The sequence below is a fragment of the Coenobita brevimanus genome, chromosome 12 (genome assembly GCF_032717465.1).
Source record: "Coenobita brevimanus isolate Jiangsu-jjx chromosome 12, ASM3271746v2, whole genome shotgun sequence".
NCBI classification, from domain to species: domain Eukaryota; kingdom Metazoa; phylum Arthropoda; class Malacostraca; order Decapoda; family Coenobitidae; genus Coenobita; species Coenobita brevimanus.
This window is the reverse complement of record NC_136965.1, coordinates 19,602,040-19,627,876: the sequence shown is the minus strand read 5'-3', so window position 1 is coordinate 19,627,876 and position 25,837 is coordinate 19,602,040.

The window sequence follows — 25,837 nt, the reverse complement described above, 5'->3', positions numbered from 1 at the left end:
AGTCTGCTGGAGTGGGCATAATAGTGACAGTAAGGAATTAAATGATAAAAAATTACACTGAGCTATACCCTCAACACACAAGCAATTACTCTGCAAAATGGAACGTAGTGAATTACCGTATATACATGCAGCATTATATATAACTATGTCTATCTATCTACAGCCAGATGGCTCAATCCTGTAAGGGGTGGTCACAAACAAATCATCTCCATGTCACCCTGCCCCCTACCATTTCACCGCCCTGCCCCAGCTTAAATCTCCTCATATACTTCTCCACTCCATCATTCATCTCATGCTAGGTCTCCTCCTCTATTATATACCTCTCCACACCATCCCTCCACGTCATTCTAGGTCTCCCTCCTCTCATATACTTCTCCACTCCATCCCTCCATCTCATCCTGAGTCACCCTCTCTCTCTTATATCTCTCCACTCCATCCCTTCATCTCATCCTAGGTCTCCCCTTCTCTCATACTGTATATCTCTCCATCTCTCCCTCAGTCTTCCTCTCCCTCTTCCCACCTCTACCACCCTCTATTAAAAGGAACGACATCATACATAAAATATTATACGAGAATACTTACCTTGTCTGAAGAGATGGTTGTGCAGGGAGCCCTTTCGCTGCTTCCTCTGATGACTCTTGGCCTAAAACTGCCATCCTGATGACTTGGCGCCAATCTGTAAAGAGAATTAACGATATTTTGATACTCATAACGATGTGCTAAGACAAGAACGTACACTGATATACTACCACCACCACTACTACTACTACTACTTCTACCCCACCACCATTACTACTACTACTACTGCTACCACCACCACCACTTGTACTGCCACCAACACCATACTACTACTACTACTACTACACTACTGCTACTACTATACCATCACCACCACTACTATTTTTACAAGTACTAGCAGTAGTTGTAATAGCAGTAGTAGTAATAGTAGTAGTAGTAATAATAGTAACAGTAATAGTAGTATTAAAGTAAACGAGAGCAGCAGTAGGGGTCCCACATGACACGTTCTTAAAAAAAAAAAAAAAAAAAAAAAAAAGCCAGGCTGCAGCCAAAGTCAAAGTAATATCATGGTATTTCACACTATAATCCTAATAGCAATTAAAGAAAATACGGCAGCCTGTAATAAAAATACATTGTCAAAGTAAAAAAAAAAAAAAAAAAGTAAAAAAAGTAAGAAAATATTAAAAAAAATTAAAAAAAAAAGTAAAAAAAAAAAAAAAAGGTAAAATGTAAAAAAAAAAAAAAAAAAAGTAAAAAATTAAAAATTAAAAAAAAAAATTAAAAAAAAAATTAAAAAAAAAAAAAAAAATAAAAAAGTAAAATTAAAAAAAAATTAAAAAAAAAAAAAAGTAAAAATTAAAAAAAAAAAAATAAATAAAAAAATAAAAAAGTAAAAAATAAATAAAATAAAAAAAGTAAAAAAAAAAAGTAAAAAAAAAAAAGTAAAAGTAAAAAAAAAGTAAAAGTAAAAAAAAAGTAAAAAAAAAAAAAAAAAGTAAAAAAAAATTTAAAAAAATAAAAAAGTAAAAAAAAAATAAAAAAATAAAAGTAAAAAAAAAAAGTAAAAAAAAAAGTAAAAGTAAAAAAAAAGTAAAAGTAAAAAAAAAGTAAAAAAAAAAAAAGTAAAAAAAGTAAAAAAAAAGTAAAAAGTAAAAAAAAAAAGTAAAAAGTAAAAAAAAACAAAAAGTAAAAAAGTAAAAAAAAAAGTAAAAAAAAAAAGTGAAAAAAAAAAAAAAAAAAAAAAAAAAAAAAATGGCTGTGCGTCAGGCCGTGTGTGGCTGGGTTGCAGGGAATGACGTCAGGGCTGAAGCCATGACGTCACAAGGCCAGGTGGATGACGTCACGGGCTCTACGGGGTCTACCTGTACGTACGCAAGTCGGCCAGGCCACGCGATCATCATTTCGCCTTATTTAACACAAAAAAAATCACTAATCACCATAATACACTGATCTACGATGTTCTAATACAACTTATCTTACATAATTCACCATAAAATGTCCCTCTATTGGGCACAAAACACTAAATATGAGGACCTACCTCGCGCACGTCCTCCCCCGACTGTTCCGCGTCTCCGAATGGCTGGTAAGGCTAGGTAGCATCCCTTTAGATACCTGCCGCTGTCCGATTGCGTAACGAACATCTCCTGAAATCATCCTTTTTTTCATCATTTTACAATTTTTACACACCTACACACACTAATTAAATCAAAAAAATATTTCTAAGCTAGTTCCATATGCGAATTTGGAGGTAAGTGGCCGTATTTGTGAGTTTCATATGATATATCTCAGCACGACAAAGGATACGAACAAACGCTACATGCCATTCGAGCCAACACCTGTGCTTCCTTTTAAAAAAAAAAAAATCCCACTAAATTCATTAAAACTTGGCACAATTACAGATAAAGAGTTTGAGAACCCGAAGATGTAATAGGAATTACGATTCTTATCTCCTCCAAAAAATCACTGAATCGCGAATGCCAGCTTACCCAGAGAAACAGAAATAAGTCTAATTTCTCCCTAAATACAGCCAGTCAAATCAAATGGCAATTACCTACAATAAATGTGAACGCCAGAGATTTGCCTGATATACTAATCAATGCCATTTGGACTCTAGAAAGGGTTTTTTTGAGAAATGATGAAGGAAGGCGAGGCAAACCAATGCATACCTAATTTCTCCTCTATTACACTGCCTTGAATGAAATTGGGGTTATATGGAGAATCTCCGTGATTCAGAGATTCTCCTGATATATAGGACCAGGTGATTTGGACTTCAGAAAGTAGTTTTTGAGACGACAAAACCTGGAGGGTTTGAGGTGAGAAAAGTGACGCTGAGTAAACATTTATATTGAAATTTTCCCTACTCCTCCATCTACAAAACCTATCTCTCCTATGTCTCCTATGTCTCCATTTTCCCCTCTTTCCCTCCATGCCCCTTCAGTCCCTCTAAATTGTTTATTAACCCATATATCGAGACATTTTTGGTTACGATCAATCTTGACAATCGTCAACGTAAATTTCGTCCTCCAACATCGGCTGTTTACACGCCAAAAGAAACATATTTTAGGGACTTTCTGACCTTTCCACTACTAGATAATTAATTGCAGGCTACTAAAATCACCATCAGTGTCACTAACTAGGCTTCAGGTCCTTAAAATCATCATCAGTGTCACTAATTAGGCTTCAGGTCCATTTAATCCTCCCATACAAACGGCAACATAAAATTCGCCCGCCAAATCAGCTGTTTTCAAAGCAGAATAATTTATTCGGGACTTTTTGGCTTCTCCACGACGAGATAACCTATTGAAAGCTACTAAACACATGTAAGTGCCACTAATTAGGCTTCAGATCCATTTAAATTACTTTAAAAATGCCAGGTTAGCCCCTTTCTAATACATAACGGTACAGAAACAGTTAGGCTAAGCACGGTTAAGAATATGACGGTTCATTAATGTTCATTATAGTACAATATGACTTCAAACTCACTCAGGTACATACAGGATACTTCAAGCAGCTTCAGGACAAGACAGACTTGCCCTGAAACTTTCCTGAAGTGATGCAAAAATACCTGAGGCGAATATAATACATCTAAAATGGAAAAGAAATTAACCTAACCACAAATCACTCAGGGTTTTAAATGGTTTCATACCTTTTGGCGGCTAGGGAAATTTGTCTTTATCAGGCTCATTAAACTGACTTCAGAAATATTTACATCACTTCAAGGACATCAGGAGAATCCATGTACTTTCAGGACACCTAGGTCTATCCTGAATGTCCATAGGTGATGTAAATGAACGTTCAAATGATTTTCCTGCATCAAAAATGAGTACAAAACCTAACTGCGATTATGGATTTTATATGCAGTTAGGACACTTCAAGGACATTCAGCCCCTGAAGTGAAATGAATATATCTAAAGTGCATTTTAACATTACCCTAACCTTGCCAATTGAAAACCCTATATGTATTAACGTATTTCTAACATCTATATAGATCTTTTTAATATTACTCGTCGCCTGGTGGTTCAGTGGGTTATGGCACTCCAAACTGATAAAAAAAATTAAATATAAAATGGCTGGGTTTATTGCACACATAATTCTCGTCGGGTAAGGAAGCTCCCTATCACCTTTTCCTAAGCCATTTATTTTGTTTATTACGCCTTGCTGTCCTATTCTCTGACATAAGCCTTCCAATATCCCCATACTATTCATAAAGCACCCTAACAACTTTTCCTAGGCGATTCATTCTGTCTGTTACACATTACTCTTACTCTGACAGTCTGCCAATATCGTCTACTCTGAATAAAACTCCCTATTATATTTTCCTTGGTGATTTATTTTGTTTATGGAACCTTACTGTCCTATTCTGCGATAAAAAACTTGCCAATACCGTCATACTCTGAATAAAACTCCCTAACACCTCTTCCCAAGTGATTCATTTTGTTTACCCTACTCTGACAAATCCTACCAATATCGTTATACTCTGCATAACCGTCCCTAACACCTTTTCCGTCACTAATTAGGCTTCAGGTCCATTTAATCCTCCCATACAAACGGCAACACAAAATTCGCCCGCCAAATCAGCTGTTTTCAAATCAGAATAATTTATTCGGGACTTTCTGGCTTCTCCACGACGAGATAACCTATTGAAAGCTACTAAACACATGTAAGTGCCACTAATTAGGCTTCAGATCCATTTAAATTACTTTAAAAATGCCAGGTTAGCCCCTTTCTAATGCATAACGGTACAGAAACAGTTAGGCTAAGCACGATTAAGAATATGACGGTTCATTAATGTTCATTATAGTACAATATGACTTCAAACTCACTCAGGTACATATAGGATACTTCAAGCAGCTTCAGGACAAGACAGACTTGCCCTGAAACCTTCCTGAAGTGATGCAAAAATACCTGAGGCGAATATAATACATCTAAAATAGAAAAGAAATTAACCTAACCACAAATCACTCAGGGTTTTAAATGGTTTCATACCTTTTGGCGGCTAGGGAAATTTGTCTTTATCAGGCTCATTAAACTGACTTCAGAAATATTTACATCACTTCAAGGACATCAGGAGAATCCATGTACTTTCAGGACACCTAGGTCTATCCTGAATGTCCATATGTGATGTAAATGAACGTTCAAATGATTTTCCTGCATCAAAAATGAGTACAAAATAACCTAACTGCGATTATGGATTTTATATGCAGTTAGGACACTTCAAGGACATTCAGCCCCTGAAGTGAAATAAATCTATATGAAGTGCATTTTAACATTACCCTAACCTTGCCAATTGAAAACCCTATATGTATTAACGTATTTCTAACATCTATATAGATCTTTTTAATATTACTCGTCGCCTGGTGGTTCAGTGGGTTATGGCACTCCAAACTGATAAAAAAATTAAATATAAAATGGCTGGATTTATTGCACACATAATCCTCGTCGGGTAAGGAAGCTCCGTATCACCTTTTCCTAAGCCATTTATTTTGTTTATCACGCCTTGCTGTCCTATTCTCTGACATAAGCCTTCCAATATCCCCATACTATTCATAAAGCACCCTAACAACTTTTCCTAGGCGATTCATTCTGTCTGTTACACCTTACTCTTACTCTGACAGTCTGCCAATATCGTCTACTCTGAATAAAACTCCCTATTATATTTTCCTTGGTGATTTATTTTGTTTATGGAACCTTACTGTCCTATTCTGCGATAAAAAACTTGCCAACACCGTCATACTCTGAATAAAACTCCCTAACACCTCTTCCCAAGTGATTCATTTTGTTTACCCTACTCTGACAAATCCTACCAATATCGTTATACTCTGCATAACCGTCCCTAACACCTTTTCCGTCACTAATTAGGCTTCAGGTCCATTTAATCCTCCCATACAAACGGCAACACAAAATTCGCCCGCCAAATCAGCTGTTTTCAAAGCAGAATAATTTATTCGGGACTTTCTGGCTTCTCCACGACGAGATAACCTATTGAAAGCTACTAAACTCATGTCAGTGCCACTAATTAGGCTTCAGATCCATTTAAATTACTTTAAAAATGCCAGGTTAGCCCCTTTCTAATGCATAACGGTACAGAAACAGTTAGGCTAAGCACGGTTAAGAATATGACGGTTCATTAATGTTCATTATAGTACAATATGACTTCAAACTCACTCAGGTACATACAGGATACTTCAAGCAGCTTCAGGACAAGACAGACTTGCCCTGAAACTTTCCTGAAGTGATGCAAAAATACCTGAGGCGAATATAATACATCTAAAATGGAAAAGAAATTAACCTAACCACAAATCACTCAGGGTTTTAAATGGTTTCATACCTTTTGGCGGCTAGGGAAATTTGTCTTTATCAGGCTCATTAAACTGACTTCAGAAATATTTACATCACTTCAAGGACATCAGGAGAATCCATGTACTTTCAGGACACCTAGGTCTATCCTGAATGTCCATAGGTGATGTAAATGAACGTTCAAATGATTTTCCTGCATCAAAAATGAGTACAAAATAACCTAACTGCGATTATGGATTTTATATGCAGTTAGGACACTTCAAGGACATTCAGCCCCTGAAGTGAAATAAATCTATCTGAAGTGAATTTTAACATTACCCTAACCTTGCCAATTGAAAACCCTATATGTATTAACGTATTTCTAACATCTATATAGATCTTTTTAATATTACTCGTCGCCTGGTGGTTCAGTGGGTTATGGCACTCCAAACTGATAAAAAAATTAAATATAAAATGGCTGGATTTATTGCACACATAATCCTCGTCGGGTAAGGAAGCTCCCTATCACCTTTTCCTAAGCCATTTATTTTGTTTATCACGCCTTGCTGTCCTATTCTCTGACATAAGCCTTCCAATATCCCCATACTATTCATAAAGCACCCTAACAACTTTTCCTAGGCGATTCATTCTGTCTGTTACACCTTACTCTTACTCTGACAGTCTGCCAATATCGTCTACTCTGAATAAAACTCCCTAATATATTTTCCTTGGTGATTTATTTTGTTTATGGAACCTTACTGTCCTATTCTGCGATAAAAAACTTGCCAATACCGTCATACTCTGAATAAAACTCCCTAACACCTCTTCCCAAGTGATTCCTTTTGTTTACCCTACTCTGACAAATCCTACCAATATCGTTATACTCTGCATAACCGTCCCTAACACCTTTTCCGTCACTAATTAGGCTTCAGGTCCATTTAATCCTCCCATACAAACGGCAACATAAAATTCGCCCGCCAAATCAGCTGTTTTCAAAGCAGAATAATTTATTCGGGACTTTTTGGCTTCTCCACGACGAGATAACCTATTGAAAGCTACTAAACACATGTAAGTGCCACTAATTAGGCTTCAGATGCATTTAAATTACTTTAAAAATGCCAGGTTAGCCCCTTTCTAATGCATAACGGTACAGAAACAGTTAGGCTAAGCACGATTAAGAATATGACGGTTCATTAATGTTCATTATAGTACAATATGACTTCAAACTCACTCAGGTACATATAGGATACTTCAAGCAGCTTCAGGACAAGACAGACTTGCCCTGAAACTTTCCTGAAGTGATGCAAAAATACCTGAGGCGAATATAATACATCTAAAATGGAAAAGACATTAACCTAACCACAAATCACTCAGGGTTTTAAATGGTTTCATACCTTTTGGCGGCTAGGGAAATTTGTCTTTATCAGGCTCATTAAACTGACTTCAGAAATATTTACATCACTTCAGGGACATCAGGAGAATCCATGTACTTTCAGGACACCTAGGTCTATCCTGAATGTCCATAGGTGATGTAAATGAACGTTCAAATGATTTTCCTGCATCAAAAATGAGTACAAAACCTAACTGCGATTATGGATTTTATATGCAGTTAGGACACTTCAAGGACATTCAGCCCCTGAAGTGAAATGAATATATCTAAAGTGCATTTTAACATTACCCTAACCTTGCCAATTGAAAACCCTATATGTATTAACGTATTTCTAACATCTATATAGATCTTTTTAATATTACTCGTCGCCTGGTGGTTCAGTGGGTTATGGCACTCCAAACTGATAAAAAAAAATTAAATATAAAATGGCTGGGTTTATTGCACACATAATCCTCGTCGGGTAAGGAAGCTCCCTATCACCTTTTCCTAAGCCATTTATTTTGTTTATTACGCCTTGCTGTCCTATTCTCTGACATAAGCCTTCCAATATCCCCATACTATTCATAAAGCACCCTAACAACTTTTCCTAGGCGATTCATTCTGTCTGTTACACATTACTCTTACTCTGACAGTCTGCCAATATCGTCTACTCTGAATAAAACTCCCTATTATATTTTCCTTGGTGATTTATTTTGTTTATGGAACCTTACTGTCCTATTCTGCGATAAAAAACTTGCCAATACCGTCATACTCTGAATAAAACTCCCTAACACCTCTTCCCAAGTGATTCATTTTGTTTACCCTACTCTGACAAATCCTACCAATATCGTTATACTCTGCATAACCGTCCCTAACACCTTTTCCGTCACTAATTAGGCTTCAGGTCCATTTAATCCTCCCATACAAACGGCAACACAAAATTCGCCCGCCAAATCAGCTGTTTTCAAAGCAGAATAATTTATTCGGGACTTTCTGGCTTCTCCACGACGAGATAACCTATTGAAAGCTACTAAACTCATGTCAGTGCCACTAATTAGGCTTCAGATCCATTTAAATTACTTTAAAAATGCCAGGTTAGCCCCTTTCTAATGCATAACGGTACAGAAACAGTTAGGCTAAGCACGATTAAGAATATGACGGTTCATTAATGTTCATTATAGTACAATATGACTTCAAACTCACTCAGGTACATATAGGATACTTCAAGCAGCTTCAGGACAAGACAGACTTGCCCTGAAACTTTCCTGAAGTGATGCAAAAATACCTGAGGCGAATATAATAAATCTAAAATGGAAAAGACATTAACCTAACCACAAATCACCCAGGGTTTTAAATGGTTTCATACCTTTCGGCGGCTAGGGAAATTTGTCTTTATCAGGCTCATTAAACTGACTTCAGAAATATTTACATCACTTCAAGGACATCAGGACACTTCATGTACTTACAGGACACCCTAGGTCTATCCTGAATGTCCATAGGTGATGTAAATGAACGTTCAAATGATTTTCCTGCATCAAAAATGAGTACAAAACCTAACTGCGATTATGGATTTTATATGCAGTTAGGACACTTCAAGGACATTCAGCCCCTGAAGTGAAATAAATCTATATGAAGTGCATTTTAACATTACCCTAACCTTGCCAATTGAAAACCCTATATGAATTATAAAAAATGGCTGGGTTTATTGCACACATAATCCTCGTCGGGTAAGGAAGCTCCCTATCACCTTTTCCTAAGCCATTTATTTTGTTTATTACGCCTTGCTGTCCTATTCTATGACATAAGCCTTCCAATATCCCCATACTATTCATAAAGCACCCTAACAACTTTTCCTAGGCGATTCATTCTGTCTGTTACACCTTACTCTTACTCTGACAGTCTGCCAATATCGTCTACTCTGAATAAAACTCCCTAATATATTTTCCTTGGTGATTTATTTTGTTTATGGAACCTTACTGTCCTATTCTGCGATAAAAAAAACTTGCCAATACCGTCATACTCTGAATAAAACTCCCTAACACCTCTTCCCAAGTGATTCATTTTGTTTACCCTACTCTGACAAATCCTACCAATATCGTTATACTCTGCATAACCGTCCCTAACACCTTTTCCGTCACTAATTAGGCTTCAGGTCCATTTAATCCTCCCATACAAACGGCAACACAAAATTCGCCCGCCAAATCACCTGTTTTCAAAGCAGAATAATTTATTCGGGACTTTCTGGCTTCTCCACGACGAGATAACCTATTGAAAGCTACTAAACTCATGTCAGTGCCACTAATTAGGCTTCAGATGCATTTAAATTACTTTAAAAATGCCAGGTTAGCCTCTTTCTAATACATAACGGAACAGAAACAGTTAGGCTAAGCACGATTAAGAATATGACGGTTCATTAATGTTCATTATAGTACAATATGACTTCAAACTCACTCAGGTACATACAGGATACTTCAAGCAGCTTCAGGACAAGACAGACTTGCCCTGAAACTTTCCTGAAGTGATGCAAAAATACCTGAGGCGAATATAATACATCTAAAATGGAAAAGACATTAACCTAACCACAAATCACTCAGGGTTTTAAATGGTTTCATACCTTTTGGCGGCTAGGGAAATTTGTCTTTATCAGGCTCATTAAACTGACTTCAGAAATATTTACATCACTTCAAGGACATCAGGAGAATCCATGTACTTTCATGGACACCTAGGTCTATCCTGAATGTCCATATGTGATGTAAATGAACGTTCAAATGATTTTCCTGCATCAAAAATGAGTACAAAATAACCTAACTGCGATTATGGATTTTATATGCAGTTAGGACACTTCAAGGACATTCAGCCCCTGAAGTGAAATAAATCTATATGAAGTGCATTTTAACATTACCCTAACCTTGCCAATTGAAAACCCTATATGTATTAACGTATTTCTAACATCTATATAGATCTTTTTAATATTACTCGTCGCCTGGTGGTTCAGTGGGTTATGGCACTCCAAACTGATAAAAAAATTAAATATAAAATGGCTGGGTTTATTGCACACATAATCCTCGTCGGGTAAGGAAGCTCCCTATCACCTTTTCCTAAGCCATTTATTTTGTTTATTACGCCCTGCTGTCCTATTATCTGACATAAGCCTTCCAATATCCCCATACTATTCATAAAGCACCCTAACAACTTTTCCTAGGCGATTCATTCTGTCTGTTACACCTTACTCTTACTCTGGCAGTCTGCCAATATCGTCTACTCTGAATAAAACACCCTAATATATTTTCCTTGGTGATTTATTTTGTTTATGGAACCTTACTGTCCTATTCTGCGATAAAAAACTTGCCAATACCGTCATACTCTGAATAAAACTCCCTAACACCTCTTCCCAAGTGATTCATTTTGTTTACCTTACTCTGACAAATCCTACCAATATCGTTATACTCTGCATAACCGTCCCTAACACCTTTTCCTAAGCGATTTGTTTTGTTTATTACTCCTTCCACTATCGCCTTACTCTGCAGAAAGCTTCCTAACGCCCTTCCCTACGCGACTGATTTATTACAAGTTACTGTCCTTTTATATTAAACTTTCCAATATCGCCTTACTCGCATAAAGTTCGCTAACACCTTATCCTAAGCGATTTATTGTTTATTACACCTTACTATCCTATACATAAAGTCTTCCAGTATCACCACACACTGCATATATTACATACAAAAGCATTTTACCTGCCACATCTAAAAATAAATCGCTAAGGAATATGTTGCACGAGTAAGGCAACTTCCTGTATAAGCTGTAGCAATTAACACTTGAATATAATGCTAGTCACGAAGAAGTACTAGGGAAAGAATGCCGAGTCAGAGTATATAGTTTTCTTCTGCAACTGAGCTACGTGAAATATCCTATCTATAACCTGACGCCTTAATCACGTAATGGGTAGCCACAAACAAATCGCCTTCATGTCGCCCTGTCCCTCACCATTTCACTGCCCTGCTCCCAGCTCACTCCCCCCTCTCATAGCAACTAAGCTACGTGAAATAACCTATCTATCCATCTATATTAACCAGAGGCCTTAATCCCGTCAGAGGCGGCCACAAACAAATCGCCTCCATGTCGTCCTGTCCCCCACCATTTCAGCTCCCAGGTCACACCCACTCATATCCTCTTCACGTGGGCGAATACCACTAATATGACGATGCACTACTATCAAATTTGACACTATTGTATACTTACAGGGAGATGTACAGACATTAGTTGCTTTAATATCATCACATCACAATAATTAGCCATACATCCCTCCTCCTTCCTGACGATAGGGTGACTGAGCGTGAGAACGGAGAGAGACACAGACCGGAAGAAGCGTCTCTCTCTCTCTCTCTCTCTCTCCCTCATTCTGTTTTCGTGTTATTTTGAGGCAATTTTATGCATTGTAGGCGATATTTTTCTAGCTAGGGGGATATAGTGCCTCAACTATGTCTCTCCATACTGCAGATCCTTTCCAAAAGCATAATGGCTTGCAAACGGGGTATAAAATTGAAAAACGCGCCATGGTATTGAAGCTCAGGCCTCTGCCATCGTTTGATCTATTTTATCCGCGAAATGCTTCCTCTGAGTTTTGACTTTGAATTTAAAGCTGCCAAATAACTGAAGAATAAATATATACGAGGCTTACATAGGAATATATGGATCTATTTGCACTATAGCTTTGAAATCACGAAGTTTGATAAGTGTCCACATCGATGCCAGTGCCAGCCCCTCCCCCCACGCCCCGCTCCCATCGCGCCAGGCTTCTTTTGCTTATTTGAAATGTTTTACTGCTGTACTGGTAAATAGAGCACATATACAACAAAAGGTTGGGAAGTGTGTGTGTGTGTGTGTGTGTGTGTGTCAGAGAGAGAGAGTTAATAGGAGACGAAGGAAGAGTATATCTATGTCTATTGCCAGACGCCATAATCACGTCAGGGGTGGCCATTTGGCTTTGAGTTATTTGTTTTGCGGGGAGGGGCACTAACCCTCCACCAACCCACTTGTTGACACGTAGGCAGCACGTATGGTTTGGTTATATGGTTACCACCCAGCGTTGTAAATGGTTTCTTGGCTTACAGGAAACCATTTGGCTTGTCACTCAATGTAAAGCCACCTGTAAAGGAAAGAAAAGCAATAAGAAGTGACAGGAAAGATGGGAGAAATAGGAAGAGAGGAGGACAGGCACAGAAAAAGAATGATAAAGGCTAAGGAAGAAGTAGGCAGCACTACATCAAGTGAGTGGATGATGGTCGCCACCACCTACCACCAACAGTATATGTGAAAAAAGAAATATAATGGTCTGAGAAATAAACAGTATTCCAATTCTTTTTCCTTTGATCTTGATAATTTCAAGTAAACCAACTGAGAATTGTATAGTGTCATAAAAGTGATGTATATCTAAAAGCAGCCAAAAAAAAGTCCTGTAGATTGAAAGGCTGGCAATGCTGTAAGGGTAGAGTGCAGCCCAGTAGCTTCCTGCCAAATGACGACATGTGTAGTCAGGGCAATTTTGAGGAGAGGAAGTAATCATCAAAATAGGGTAATATATCCCTTAATTTGACCAATGACAGTAAACTAAATATGAAAGATTTTTTGAAATATTAAGACAGGCTAAGTTTGCCTGGGTTAAGGGAAGGGGGAGCAGACCACTGCACACTGTCCTTGGCGAGGGTCAGTGTGGTATGGGGTGTGAGGTGAAGGGCAGAGAATAAGTGTTGCCACTCACAAAATGAGAAGATTCCAAGATGACATGACCAAAAAATCCAAGAAAATCCAAGGTTTATATTTTCATATACATACTTCAGAAATACCCTAAAAATAAGTTAATTTTGAACTAATTTAGGAAATCGTACTCACCACGACTCAACAGATGATTGCATTATTGGGGGAAGATGGACACTGGCATTGGTCGTCCTCCAGTTCCTCATCACCAGCATTTTTGGGTTCGCCTTGATGCAAAGTTGCCGTGTCACTCTTCATCCTTGACGCTTCTCTTTCCTTGTATCTTTTGTGACAGTGACCCAATTTTACTTCTTTGATTAATGAAGTAGATGGCTCCCAGTTCTGGCAAGTTACTTCTTCTCTTGCAATGGCTTGCTTGGCTAGCAACCGATTTGCACCTGTATTTGCATGTAATCTGTTGCATTGTTTGTTTTTTATGATGTTTATTTGGGAGAAATTCCTTTCCACACAGGCAGATGAGTGTGGCAAAGCTAATAAACCACACATGGATTTTGCCAGAAGATCAAATTTTGCTTTATTGTTTCCATCTTTGACTGAAAGCAAATCATTCCAGAAAATAGCTGCAGACTGACATATGCCCTTGAATGTGTCTTTGGCATAGAGAAGGTCTCTCCACTGGTCTTGTAACACATCTAGCTCTTCCTCGTTTATCAGTGTAGGAAAATGAACTGCTAGTTTTACAAGAGACTTCAAGCACCTTTTACTTGAAAGAGCTTCAGCTGGATCCATTGCCCTCAACATTGCAATAATGCTGTCTTCTTCAAAGGGAAATCTCTTTTTCATCTGCAGGCATAATTCTACTAGAAATCCCTTGCAGTCTGTGCGAAATAGCCTTTCTTTATCCTGAAGGGGTTCGGTTTCCAACAGTCCCTCACATCTGCCACCAAGACTTACATCTTCCAGCCTCTTGTGCAAAGATTCATCACTTGGATCGATGACAGCTAGTTGTTGGGACTGAATTACTGCATCCTGTATAAACAGACCAAGGATGCTGCGGTACTGGTCAGAAATTGTCGAGTATAATGTTCCAAGTTTGAAGTGTTGAGACTGAAATTCGATATTCATTTTGTCAACCTTAGCCAAAATGTAGTTCATGAATAACAACATATGCTTAGTTCCACGAGTTATTATTTGATGTATCTGACCAGCACCATCAATTTTATCTGTTCTTAACTCAGTTTGAAAAAACAAGCTTAGGGCATCCCATTGTTCCAAAACTCTTGACACCACCATGCCTCTTGACAGCCATCTAGTCTGTGCTAACTTCAACATCTTATGACTTGGAGCATGAAGAACTTCTTGAATCAGCTGAAATTCATGATTTCGTTTGCTACTTCGTGAAAAGTAGCAACATATGTCCTTTAAGAAAGACTCTAGCCAGGAGGGTAACTTACTGCTTGCATGACTGGCGCACAATGCAAATGAGTGGCAAATGCAACCCAAGACAAAAACAGATGGAAAATCTTTCTTTAGAAGTGCCTGGAAACCATTGTTCACCCCCAGCATGGCAGAGCAGTTATCAGTGGCCAATCCAATTATACTGTTCATTGGAATTCCTTTAGAGTTGCAAACCTCTTTAACTGCACTGTCTAGTCCTTTGGCAGAACCGTCATCAACTTCCACGGTATCTAAAAGTGCCTCCGTTACTTTGGATCGTTCCTTATCCCAAACCCTTACCACCAGTGCCAGGATCTGGGAGACTGATACGTCTGTGCTCTCATCAATTATCAAAGAAAATTTGTTTTCCTTACATATGTTAACTATTTTCTGGCGTTCATCCCAAGCAATTCCATCTTGGACTACATATGAGGCTTTAGTTTTCCTTAACGAAATATCTTTAGCAATTTCACTGTCTGGGAAAGCTTTCTTTCAAATAGCCACTAAATGATCTGCCTGGGAAAATGACATGTTGTGCTCTGCCTAAAACCTGACATGAGTAATTCAGCTTTCGCAACCTTTTCTTGATGACCTAGTCCTTGTATCTTTTTAAGTGATGGCGAATGCTTAGTTTTTTTTTTTTTTTTTTTTTTTTTTTTTTGGCATTTAAATTTTTGACATGCTTCATGGAAGCCTTGTGTGCCATAAGAGAGGACTTGTTGCAGTTGTTAAGCTTGCAGCCACATACAGTACACAACACAGAATACTTATCAGCTGCATCTGGCTGTACCCAATCCTTCAGTTCTTCATCCTACATCCACTCCTTTTTAAAAGCTTGCTGGTACCATACTTTCCTTTTCTTCTTTGGTGGGGTAGCACTACCACTGCACCCTGCCTCTTCTGAGCCACTCATATTTAAGTAAGGGTAGAATATTTATCCAGGAGTCTGCCACCGTACACTCACGCACGCGCCGATCCCAACACCGCGGGGATGTGGAGAGGACTGAGGCCGGTGGCAGCAGGGGAGTCTGACCACTGGCGGTCGTGAATGAAACGGTCCTGTGCAAGACCTGTCCAACTGACAGCCTGTAGAGTTCTCATCATCTGGTGTCCTCAGTTATTTTATTGGCAGGCACATCTAGCATAGTATTAATAAAAATAAAATATAAGCATAATTTTTTTTTGACAAAATATTGAAAATAGCAACTGTGCCATTAAAATTCCAAGATTTCCTCACTTACTCAATTTTATTTCCAAGATTCCAAGATGAAGGCAAAAATACCAAGATCTTGGGGGTGGCATCAGAGGGTGTGGGGGTGGGGGGATGGAGGGTGCCCTGTCCCGGTATGTTGACTGTCCGAGGGGCCGAACTGGGGCGGTGGAAGGAGGGGATGGTGGGGCGAGGTAGGGGAGGACCTACACCCATGCGAGGGGCAGCATGAAACCACACACACACACACACACACACACACACACACTACTACTACCTTCAGTAAAATGTATAAATATTCATAAATTATCAGATGCAGGATAGAGAGAGGAGCAGAGCAGGTCAGAAGCAAAGCACAGCAGCATCGCCGGCATATCGCACCGCCTTTATCAGTTGGTCGTGTGAGGTCGGTGAGTGATAGCAAAAACAACCACCACCTCTCTCTCTCTCTCTCTCCGCGTGTGTGTGTGTGTGTGTGTGTGTGTGTGTGTGTAGCCAGACGCCATCATCTTATCAGCAGTGGTCACAAACAAGTCGCTTCAGGTCACCCCTGTGCTCTGCCTTTCCACCTCTCACCACCCTATCCTTCCATCTCGTCCTCGTGTCCTCCTCCCTGTCCCCTCCACCTTTGTCACCTGCACTTTCCTTATGATGAGAGGGAGGGAGAGAAGAGGAGGGGGGAGAGGGAGGCAAAGAAGGAAGGAAGGAGACAAGGAGGGAGGGAGAAATAGGAATGAAACGGAGGGAGGGAGGGAGAGGAAATGCAGGATTAGAAAGAACGAGAGAACATAAGAGGAGAGGACAACTGCAGTAGGCTGGTTGGCCCATGCTAGGCAGCTCCTGGAAGAGTAACTGAACTACTAGAATGAGATAAGGATAGTGTTATGCTGAGTGTTTTTAGGCCGACTCCTCGTACTAGAAACACTAGCTACTGAGCGGGGTCCTCTTTCCGGACCGGAAGTAAAGCACTAACAAAGGAACAGGACATAAAAACTAGGCAGTCCACCTTTAACACATCTATTACCTTAATTCTAACACCGTGACAATAGTACATAGAGTGATATTCTGGACAGGGGATACAGATATACAAAGTTACGTTAAGATAGCACGGGATGTTCACACACACTGTAATTACACTGTACAATGGGTTAGGGCTCTATAAGTGGATGTGACTGTCTTTCATTAAAGTCCAAAAGGTCTTAATGCACTGGTACAATAGGGATGTATAGGCTTAATGGTCCAGGGGAGGAATATTACTATAAAAGAACAGGGGGAGCAGATCACTATAATTTACTGGCTGGGCTCGGCGCGGCGACTCTCGCCCGCGCGTGCACTGGTAAGGGGGAACTCCTCTATTCTGGGCTGGGGGAACAACACTAGATTCACGGGCCCAGAATTTATAGTCTTTAATCAAGGGAAAGTAATCACGGGCACTTATAGATGGGATCCCTCTTATTCACTCTGTCACTGTATCACTGTCCCTGTCTCACTTCCTCGGATGTAGGAGGGAATGTCACTAATTCTGCCCGATTTTCTGGGGCGATATCACTCTGTCACTTTAAGGGGACCTCCGGGGGCTCTACCCGTGGCGGGAATCACCGTACCCGCTGGGGGGAGACTCGACCCGGGTCCGATCCACTGAGGCGTTCCAGGGAGACCCTCTTGCCTGGGGTCTCGACCTGTTGTAGACCCTCTTCTCAGGGTCCCGTCGTAGTGGTGTAGGGAGGTCCGTCTATGTGGGGCCTCGATCTGTTGTTGTGGCCCTCAGGACTGGAGCCAAACAGGTGGAGCAGTCGTGTCTGGCGTCGGAGGTTCTGCGGCGGGAGGAGGACAGCGTTGGTAGGCTGCTGGGCTCGCCTGGGGGTCCGGGGACTGTGGAGGTCTGTCAGGGGACGCGCCGTCAGGTGTGGGCTGCGGCCTCGTCTCCTGCTGGTACCTGGGGGAGACAAGAATCTCCCGGGAGTGGGAGGTAGGTCCCAACCGGGACTGGGTCTTTGCTCGGGGGACACCTTCGGGGCAACTCTCCCGGGTGGTGTCCAGCTACTCCTGCCGGAGTTGGCTGGATATAGAGGACACACGGAGGCCGTGTTCTCTCTTACACAGGGAGGGTAGCACAGAGGCGACTCTCTCTCTTGTCTCTGACACAGCTGTGGCGCCAGGTCGATCGACCCTGGGAGCCACTTTTGGCTTTATACAAGGGGCTCTTACCCTTGGGGTGGCTAGGGGTGTTGGCCCCTTATAGTTCACTATTGGGCCTCCTGCCCTGTTTGTGATAGAGGGTATTTCTCCCTCGTGTTCACTAAAGGACCTCCTGTCCTGGTAGTGGCAGAGGGTATTTCTCCCTCGTGGCTCACTGTGGCAGAGGGTACTGGCCCCTCGTGGCTCACCAGAGTGGTGGTAGAGGGTGGTGTTCCCTCGTGGCTCACTGCGGCAGCAGGTGTGAACACCTCGTGGCTCACCAAGGGACCTCCTGCCCTTCTGGGGTGAAGCTGTGGTCGTCACCACAATACTAGGCTCACCTGGCGTTGGGGCAGTTGCGGGGAGAAGGGGCACAGGTCAGTGGTGGTTGGGTGACCCTTTTGCCCTGGGTCATTAACCTCCCCATTATCTCTTCCTCGGGTGGTGGGGTGATGGTGGCCCGGTGGTGGGGTGGGGGGTGGCAGGGTGGATGGTCCGGCGGCGGGCATTTTAGATAGCAAAGAGGAAGGCTCTCCCCCGCCCTCCAAACCCTCCAGCTGAAGCCAGCAGGAAAAAGAAAGTATTCCACGCAGTATAGAAAACTGGCGTGGACATTTTATAGGAAAGTGTGAGAGGAGAAAAAAAGAGACTATTGTAGTGTAACCTGAAAAGGAAAAATTATGAATTAGTATTGGTTATAAGATTTATTTTTTCTATATCCACCCCTTATTAGTCATATGCTTATCTAGCCTCTGCTTGAAACTCTCAATGGAAGAGGCAGCAACTACTTTACTAGGTAGCTTATTCCATTCGTCTACTACTCTATTACCAAACCAATTTCTACCTATTTCCTTCTATAGGTAGCTTGTAATGGGAGTGTGGGAGGGAGGGAGGGGAGGCAGCACCAAGGAAAGCACATTTGGTCCCGTCGTGGCTGTCTGGTATGGGGCAGGTTATAACTCAAAACTGTTCTAGCAATTAAAGGCAAGAGTAGAAGAGCAGGCAGGCTTCCCCGCTGTGGTCGAATTACAGTCCCTTCAGCACGATAACATTTTAATTTTATGCTGTCTCTAAGCTATTTTATTCAATTCATTATTATTATTATTATTATTATTATTATTATTATTATTATTATTATTCATGCTTACTCGAGAGATTTTATTTTGCTTTTGACAATCCTCTCTCCCTCCTCTGACTCACTCTCCCTCCCATCTTCCCCCTCCCCCCTCTCTCTCTCTCTCTCTCTCTAATGATATTAAAGAAACAAAATTAGCAACATGGATATCGGTTTATTCAGAGGACTTCTGTGTAAAATTGACGAATGCAGAATAATGTTTGTATTGAATTAAATTAACCTAACAATAGTTTACAGCAACACTAATACAAAAATATATATTCAAAATTTGCTTGCGATGAAGGGAAGGCCGGAAAAGGGTAAAGGCATCATGTACCGAGAGAGAGAGAGAGAGAGAGAGAGAGAGAGAGAGAGAGAGAGAGTGTTCTTACCTTACCTAATTGTATCTTTACAGGAATAAGTCAAGCTCGTACTGTCCCGTGTCTTAAACCATATTTATCGTACATATCCTTAAATTTGTGATGTGTGTGTGTGTGTGTGTGTGTGTGTGTGTGTGTGTGTGTGTGTGTGTGTGTGTGTGTGTGTCAGCCATCATCACTGCTGTCGTCAGAGTTACTCAGAGTGATGACGAAGCCTAGGTCAAGAGAATTGACCTAGGACGAAGCTATCAAACAAATGTTCAGCAGCAATAGCCTTTCTCCTGCAGTCTTCGTCTATTTTCTTTGTGTGGCTGATACATTTTGTCCAGTTCTCGGCAGACACGTTGGCGATGGCAGGTTTTGTCATTCCCTCAGCCCTTGTGATTGTCGGGTCTGCAGTGGAGTTATTTCTTTGACTTCAGATTGTACTTGTGGCCATGAGTTCCGTGGGGTTAAGGCTGCAGGGATATGGGGGCAGTGGTAGCACCTCACGCCCACTGTTTCGTGTTTGTCTGTCGTCTCACAGGCATCATAAGGTACAGGATTATCATCAAGCCACGGCCTTAGGTCTGCCTTACTAGAATTACTGGCTGGGACTTTGTTCACTAATTCTGACTGTTAAAGACCATTGTCCATTATAATAAGGCAGTTCTTGGGAGAGAGAGAGAGAGAGAGAGAGAGAGAGAGAGAGAGAGAGATATCAGGTGTGAAATATTTTTGATCCCACGGGATATCCAAGCCTGTCCCACAACAGCTTCCCAGCGGTCGATAAAGGCGAATTTAGCGTGGACAACAGTGTTTGGTACGCCTTTTTAACCGACCCTGGTGGCCACTGATCACTAAGGACAGGTCAAGCACAGTGTAGACTCAAAAGGCGCCACCTGTCTTCACCGAGTGATGTGGTATAGCATGGTAATAAAATGCGGAATAAAATAGTTTAGAGACAGCATGAACAAAGTGAAAAAGACCTTCTTGCACTGAAGGGGTTGGCATTGAGACAGTGTGCGAGCAGAGGCGAGGCAGAGGCCGAGAACAAAGCCTGCCAAGATATAAGTCTGCACACAAGCCCCGCACCCACCACACGCAAACCAGGCTTGGAGTATATTACAGTTACAGGGAAGGGAAGCAGTACTTAACGTAGGCAAGACCACTGGGGAAAATACGGCTTAGATGACAAAGGAATTAGCAAATAGGAATGCGAGAGGGATCTATGTGCTTCACTCTCTCTGATGTGTGTACGGGTTTATTTCCTAACTTATAATCCCAATCAGGTCTTTTTCCACTTTTACCAAACTTGATTACATGACACTTGTCCACATTGAATTCCATTTGCCATGTATTACTCCATTTATGTGTGTGTGTGTGTGTGTGTGTGTGTGTGTGTGTGTGTGTGTGTGTGTGTACCCTGTCCATTTATTTGTGTTGACGACTGTACCTTTTATTCTCTCTCTCTCTCTCTCTCTCTCTCTCTCTCTCTCTCTCTCTCTCTCTCTCTCTCTCGTACTACTACTACTACTACTACAACTACTACTATTACCACAACAACTACTGTAGTTTAGTTACTCTTCAGCTCTTCTAGGAGCTGCCTAGCATGGGCCAACCGGCCTACTGCAGTTATCCTCTCTTCTTATGTTCTTATGAAAAAGACCTGATACGAGGTCATAAAGTGTGACCTCAGGGGTAAGGGACTGAATAGGGAGGCTGCCAGAGATGAAGCAGTGTGGAGAGCCATCATGTGACTAAGGCCGACGCATGCAAGCTTATTGGGGCTTTTATAAACGATACGATACGATCACAGTACAAAGCAACTGATTAAGCAGCCAATAACTTAGTGTAGAATCCGAATGCAGTATAGATATCGCTGGGAAATAAGCCAGGAAAGATGTGATAAACTGTAGATTAGGAGGAAAAAATGGAAAACACAATCCACTGAGTGTCCACATATAGAGCCACATGGAAATTTATATTAGACCACCGCCATTAAGAAACGCAAGAACAAGAGAGAGAGGAAAAAAAAAAAGAAAGAAAAGACAATGAACAGTATAGAGATTCGTCGAAGTTCTCTATTTTCTGGGATTTTGTTTGTCGCAGGCACCGCCCCCAGCGCGGTGCCAAGCAGTCTGCCACACCTTGCCCCTACCCATAAATCCCCCATGCCCAGTCGGTGCCCCTCAGTGTCGCTCTTGTGAAGGGTGGATTTACATCAGCGTCCGTTACTCCATGGCGCCACGCCGTCTACTGACGCATCCAAGACGCATCCATACGCGCCTGTACCCGCCCGTACCAACGCCCAAGCGGCCGAACAACGGTCGCCGCCTCTCGCTTAGTTACTGCTTTTCAGGGGGTCGGTGAAGGTGGTGCCGCCCAGCTCCGCGGTGCCAGTATCGTCATATGGCAAGTGAGAAATACAGTATATTTGTTTCGCTGAGGATGGGGGATAGAGAGAGGACTACTGAGAGAAGCATGTGGAGTTAAATGGAAAGACAGACTGACAAATGAGGAAGTGAAGAAGCGTTGTGGTGTGGATATGATAGAAAGCTAGAAGTACACTGAGATGGCTTGGCTATGTGGAGAGGATGGAGAGCGAGAGAATAACGAGGAGAATGTATGTGAGTGAGGTGGAAGGGCGGGAGGAGAAGACGGGGAGGCCGAGGATGAGATGGAGGGATGGGATGGCTATCTGAGAGAGAGGGGTGTGAGCTGCAGGGAAGGGCAGTTAAATGGAGGGGGGGGGGAAGGGAGGGCGATAAGGAGGCGGTGTTTGTGGCCATTGGTGTAGTGTTAATAACTGTTCTTGCTACATCTAATTGATTTTATGAGCATCAGGGAGACCTCATTTAGGGAAGGAGTAACTGAATGCTATATATGACCTCTCCAGTTCTAACGCCATCTTGTGCAGTGCTTGTGATAAGTGGGTGCATAAGAGATGAAGTGGTATTAGAGGTAGACTGCAAGGTAATGTTGATTTCATGTGTGTGGTGTGTTGGGGAGAGCATTTAAGATTGTCAGGTTGAAAGTATTGATCATGGTAGTGAGTCTCTTGAGTATATGGAAGAGTTTTGTCATTTGGGGCACCTGTTATGTGCTGGAGGTGGGGCTGGAGACAGCTCTGTGGCCAGAGTGAGGAGTGGTTGGAAGAAGTTCAGGGAGCTATTACCTCTCCTGACATTGAGAGGGTTCTCCTTTCATTGCTAAAGGACCTTTGTATGCAGAATGCATTAGGCGTGTAATGCTATATGGTAATGAGACCTGGGCAGTAAAGGAAGATGAGATCTGTAGGCTCATATGTACAGAAATGACAGTGATTAAAAGGATGTATAGTGTGTCCTTGAATATGAGGCCTGAGGGGCTGGTTCGTGATTGAAGAGTTGAGAGAAAGGCTGGGAGTGGAGTGTATTGGTGTTGTGGTGATGAGGGGTAGATTGAGATGGTTTGGGCATGTGGAGAGGATGGAGGATGACAGTTGGGTGTGGAAGGTGAGAAGTGTGAATGTCGGGAATTGGGTTGTGAGAGGCAGACTGTCACACTTATAATAGCACTTCAGTTAACTGAGGAGGGAAGTACCACTCTTAAGGTACAAAATTGTACAAATGCCTGAATTCACAGCAAATTATCATATAATACTGCTTAGAGCTTATGAGAAAGCAGCATACAGAGGTGGTATATGGATGTAAATACATAATTACAGTACATACCGTACATAACTCTGAACTTTGGTAGAGAATGCTAGCACACTTAACATCACCCTTAAGTCCCAAATCAAATGCCAATGTAAGCTCCAACTCAAGTGCCAACGTAAGTGCCAACCCAAGAGGTAACTTAAGTGCCAACTAAAGCGCCAACTTATGTTGCAACATAAACGCAAACATAAGTCCCAACTCAAGTGACGACGTAAATGCCAACTCAAGTGAACACGTAAGTGCAAACTCAAATGCCAACTTAGGTCCGAACTCAAGCGCCAACTTAGGTCCCAGATCATATGATAACTTAAGTCCTAACTCAAGCGCCATCTTTAGTCCCAACTCAAGGGCGAGCTTAGGTCCCAACTCAAGCACCAACTTAAGTTCTAGTTAAAGCAACAGGTTAAGTCCCTACTCAAGCGCCAACTTAAATCCCAACATAAGTACCAATTTAAGTGCCATATCAAGTGCCAACGTAAGTGGTAAGTGCAGATGTAAGTGCCAATTCAATTGCCAATATAAGTGTCACCTTAAATGCCAGCTTAAGAGCCAACTCTAAGGCAAACTTAAGTGAAAACTCAAATGCCAACTTAAGTGCAAACTCAAGTTGTGACATAAGTGCCAACTCAAGTGTTAACTTAAGCTCCGACTCAGGTGCCAAATTAAGTCCCAACACAAGTGCCAACTTAAGTACGAAAACAAGTACCAACTAAAGTCCCAACACGTAAGTTTAAATCCCAACTCAAGGACCAACTGAAGTTCAAACTCAAGTGCCAACTCAAGTCTCAACACAGGTTCCACTTGGGTCCAGACACAAGTACCAATTTAAGTCCTAACACAAGTACGAACTCAGGTCGAAACTCAAGCGCTAACTTAAGTCCAAACTCAAGTGCCAACTTAAATCTCATATCAAAGGCCAAGATATATCCCAACTCAAGTGCCAACCTATGTCCCAACACAAGCACCAAACTAAGTCCCAACACAAGGGCCAACCTACGTACATAAGTCCTTACACAAGAGCAAACTTAAGTCCGAACTCAAGTGCAAAATATAGTCCCAACTCAAGCGCCAAATTAAATCCCAACTCAAGGGCCAACTTAACTTCAAACTCAAGCGCAAAGCTAAGTCCCAACTCAAGCGCTAATCTTAATCCCAACACAAGCGCAAACTTAAATCCCAACTCAAATGCAGGTAGACGAAGGCTGGCAGGTAGACGGAGGCTGGTAGGTAGACGGAGGCTGGTAGGTAGACGGAGGCTGGTAGGTAGACAGGCAGGCAAGCAGACTAAGCAACAGACAACACGCTAGACAGCAGGCTGGATAGCAGGCTGACATTACCTGTTCTTACTACTACTGCTACAACTACTGCTGCTACTGCTACATCTACTACTGCTGCTGCTGCTGCCACCACCACCACCACCACTACCACAACCACGATGGACGGGGTTGGGATGCTTGCTAGTAAAAAGGATAAATAAAAATGTATTTCAGGTGAACATCATCAACCCAGACGACTAGATTAGCGTTGGGAGTATGGAGGGTGAGAGACTAACTAGGAGAGTGTATGTGGGTGAGGTGGAGGGGGGAGAGGGAGGGGGAGACAGAGGAGGAGATGCAGGGATGGAGGAGAGCGGTAGGGCATATATGAGAGAGGGGGGATGTAAATTGGGAGTATAGAGGGTGAGAGACTAACTAGGAGAGTGTATGTGGGTGAGGTGGAGGGGGGAGAGAGAGGGGGAGACCGAGGAAGAGATGGAGGGATGGAGGAGAGAGGAATATGAGAGGGGGGGGGTGTAAGTTGGGGGAAGGGTAGCGACATGGCAGGGGACAGGGCGACATGGAGACGATTTGTTTGTGGCCACTCCTTACCCGATGAAGGCGTCTGGCTATAGACAGCTATATAGAAAGAATTAATATTAAAGATAAATATTAATCAGCATAATAAAAACAAGCATTTTATTTCGAACTAGAGTTCAATTTTATTCGCCCCTGCGTGGAGTCCAACTCTCATGTGTGGGGATATTCCCCACATACAGCTCTTCTCAATAGGGTGGAGTCAAAGGCATTTCGTCTCATCAGCTCTCCTTCTCTTACTGACCTCCCTCAACCTCTGTCTCTTCGCTGCACTGTTGCATCTTTATCTCTCTTCTGTCGCTACTTCAATGGTCACTGCTCCTCTGAACTGTCTGCTTGAATCCTTCCGTCACTACGACGGGTGTGTAGCACCCGTCTAGCAACAAACTCTCATCCCTTTTCTGTCCAACTCTCTAATGCAAGTGTTAGCCGTTACTCCCAGACCTTCACTTATGCAACAGGTCAGTTCTGGAACTGTCTCCCTCTGTCTGTATTTCCTACTTCCTATAACCTCCAGTCTTTCAAACGCAGTGTGTCCAGGCATCTCGAAATAAACGGGTCTTGAATTTGGCTCTCTTTTGTATTGTTTTTGTTTTTTTTCTTGGCA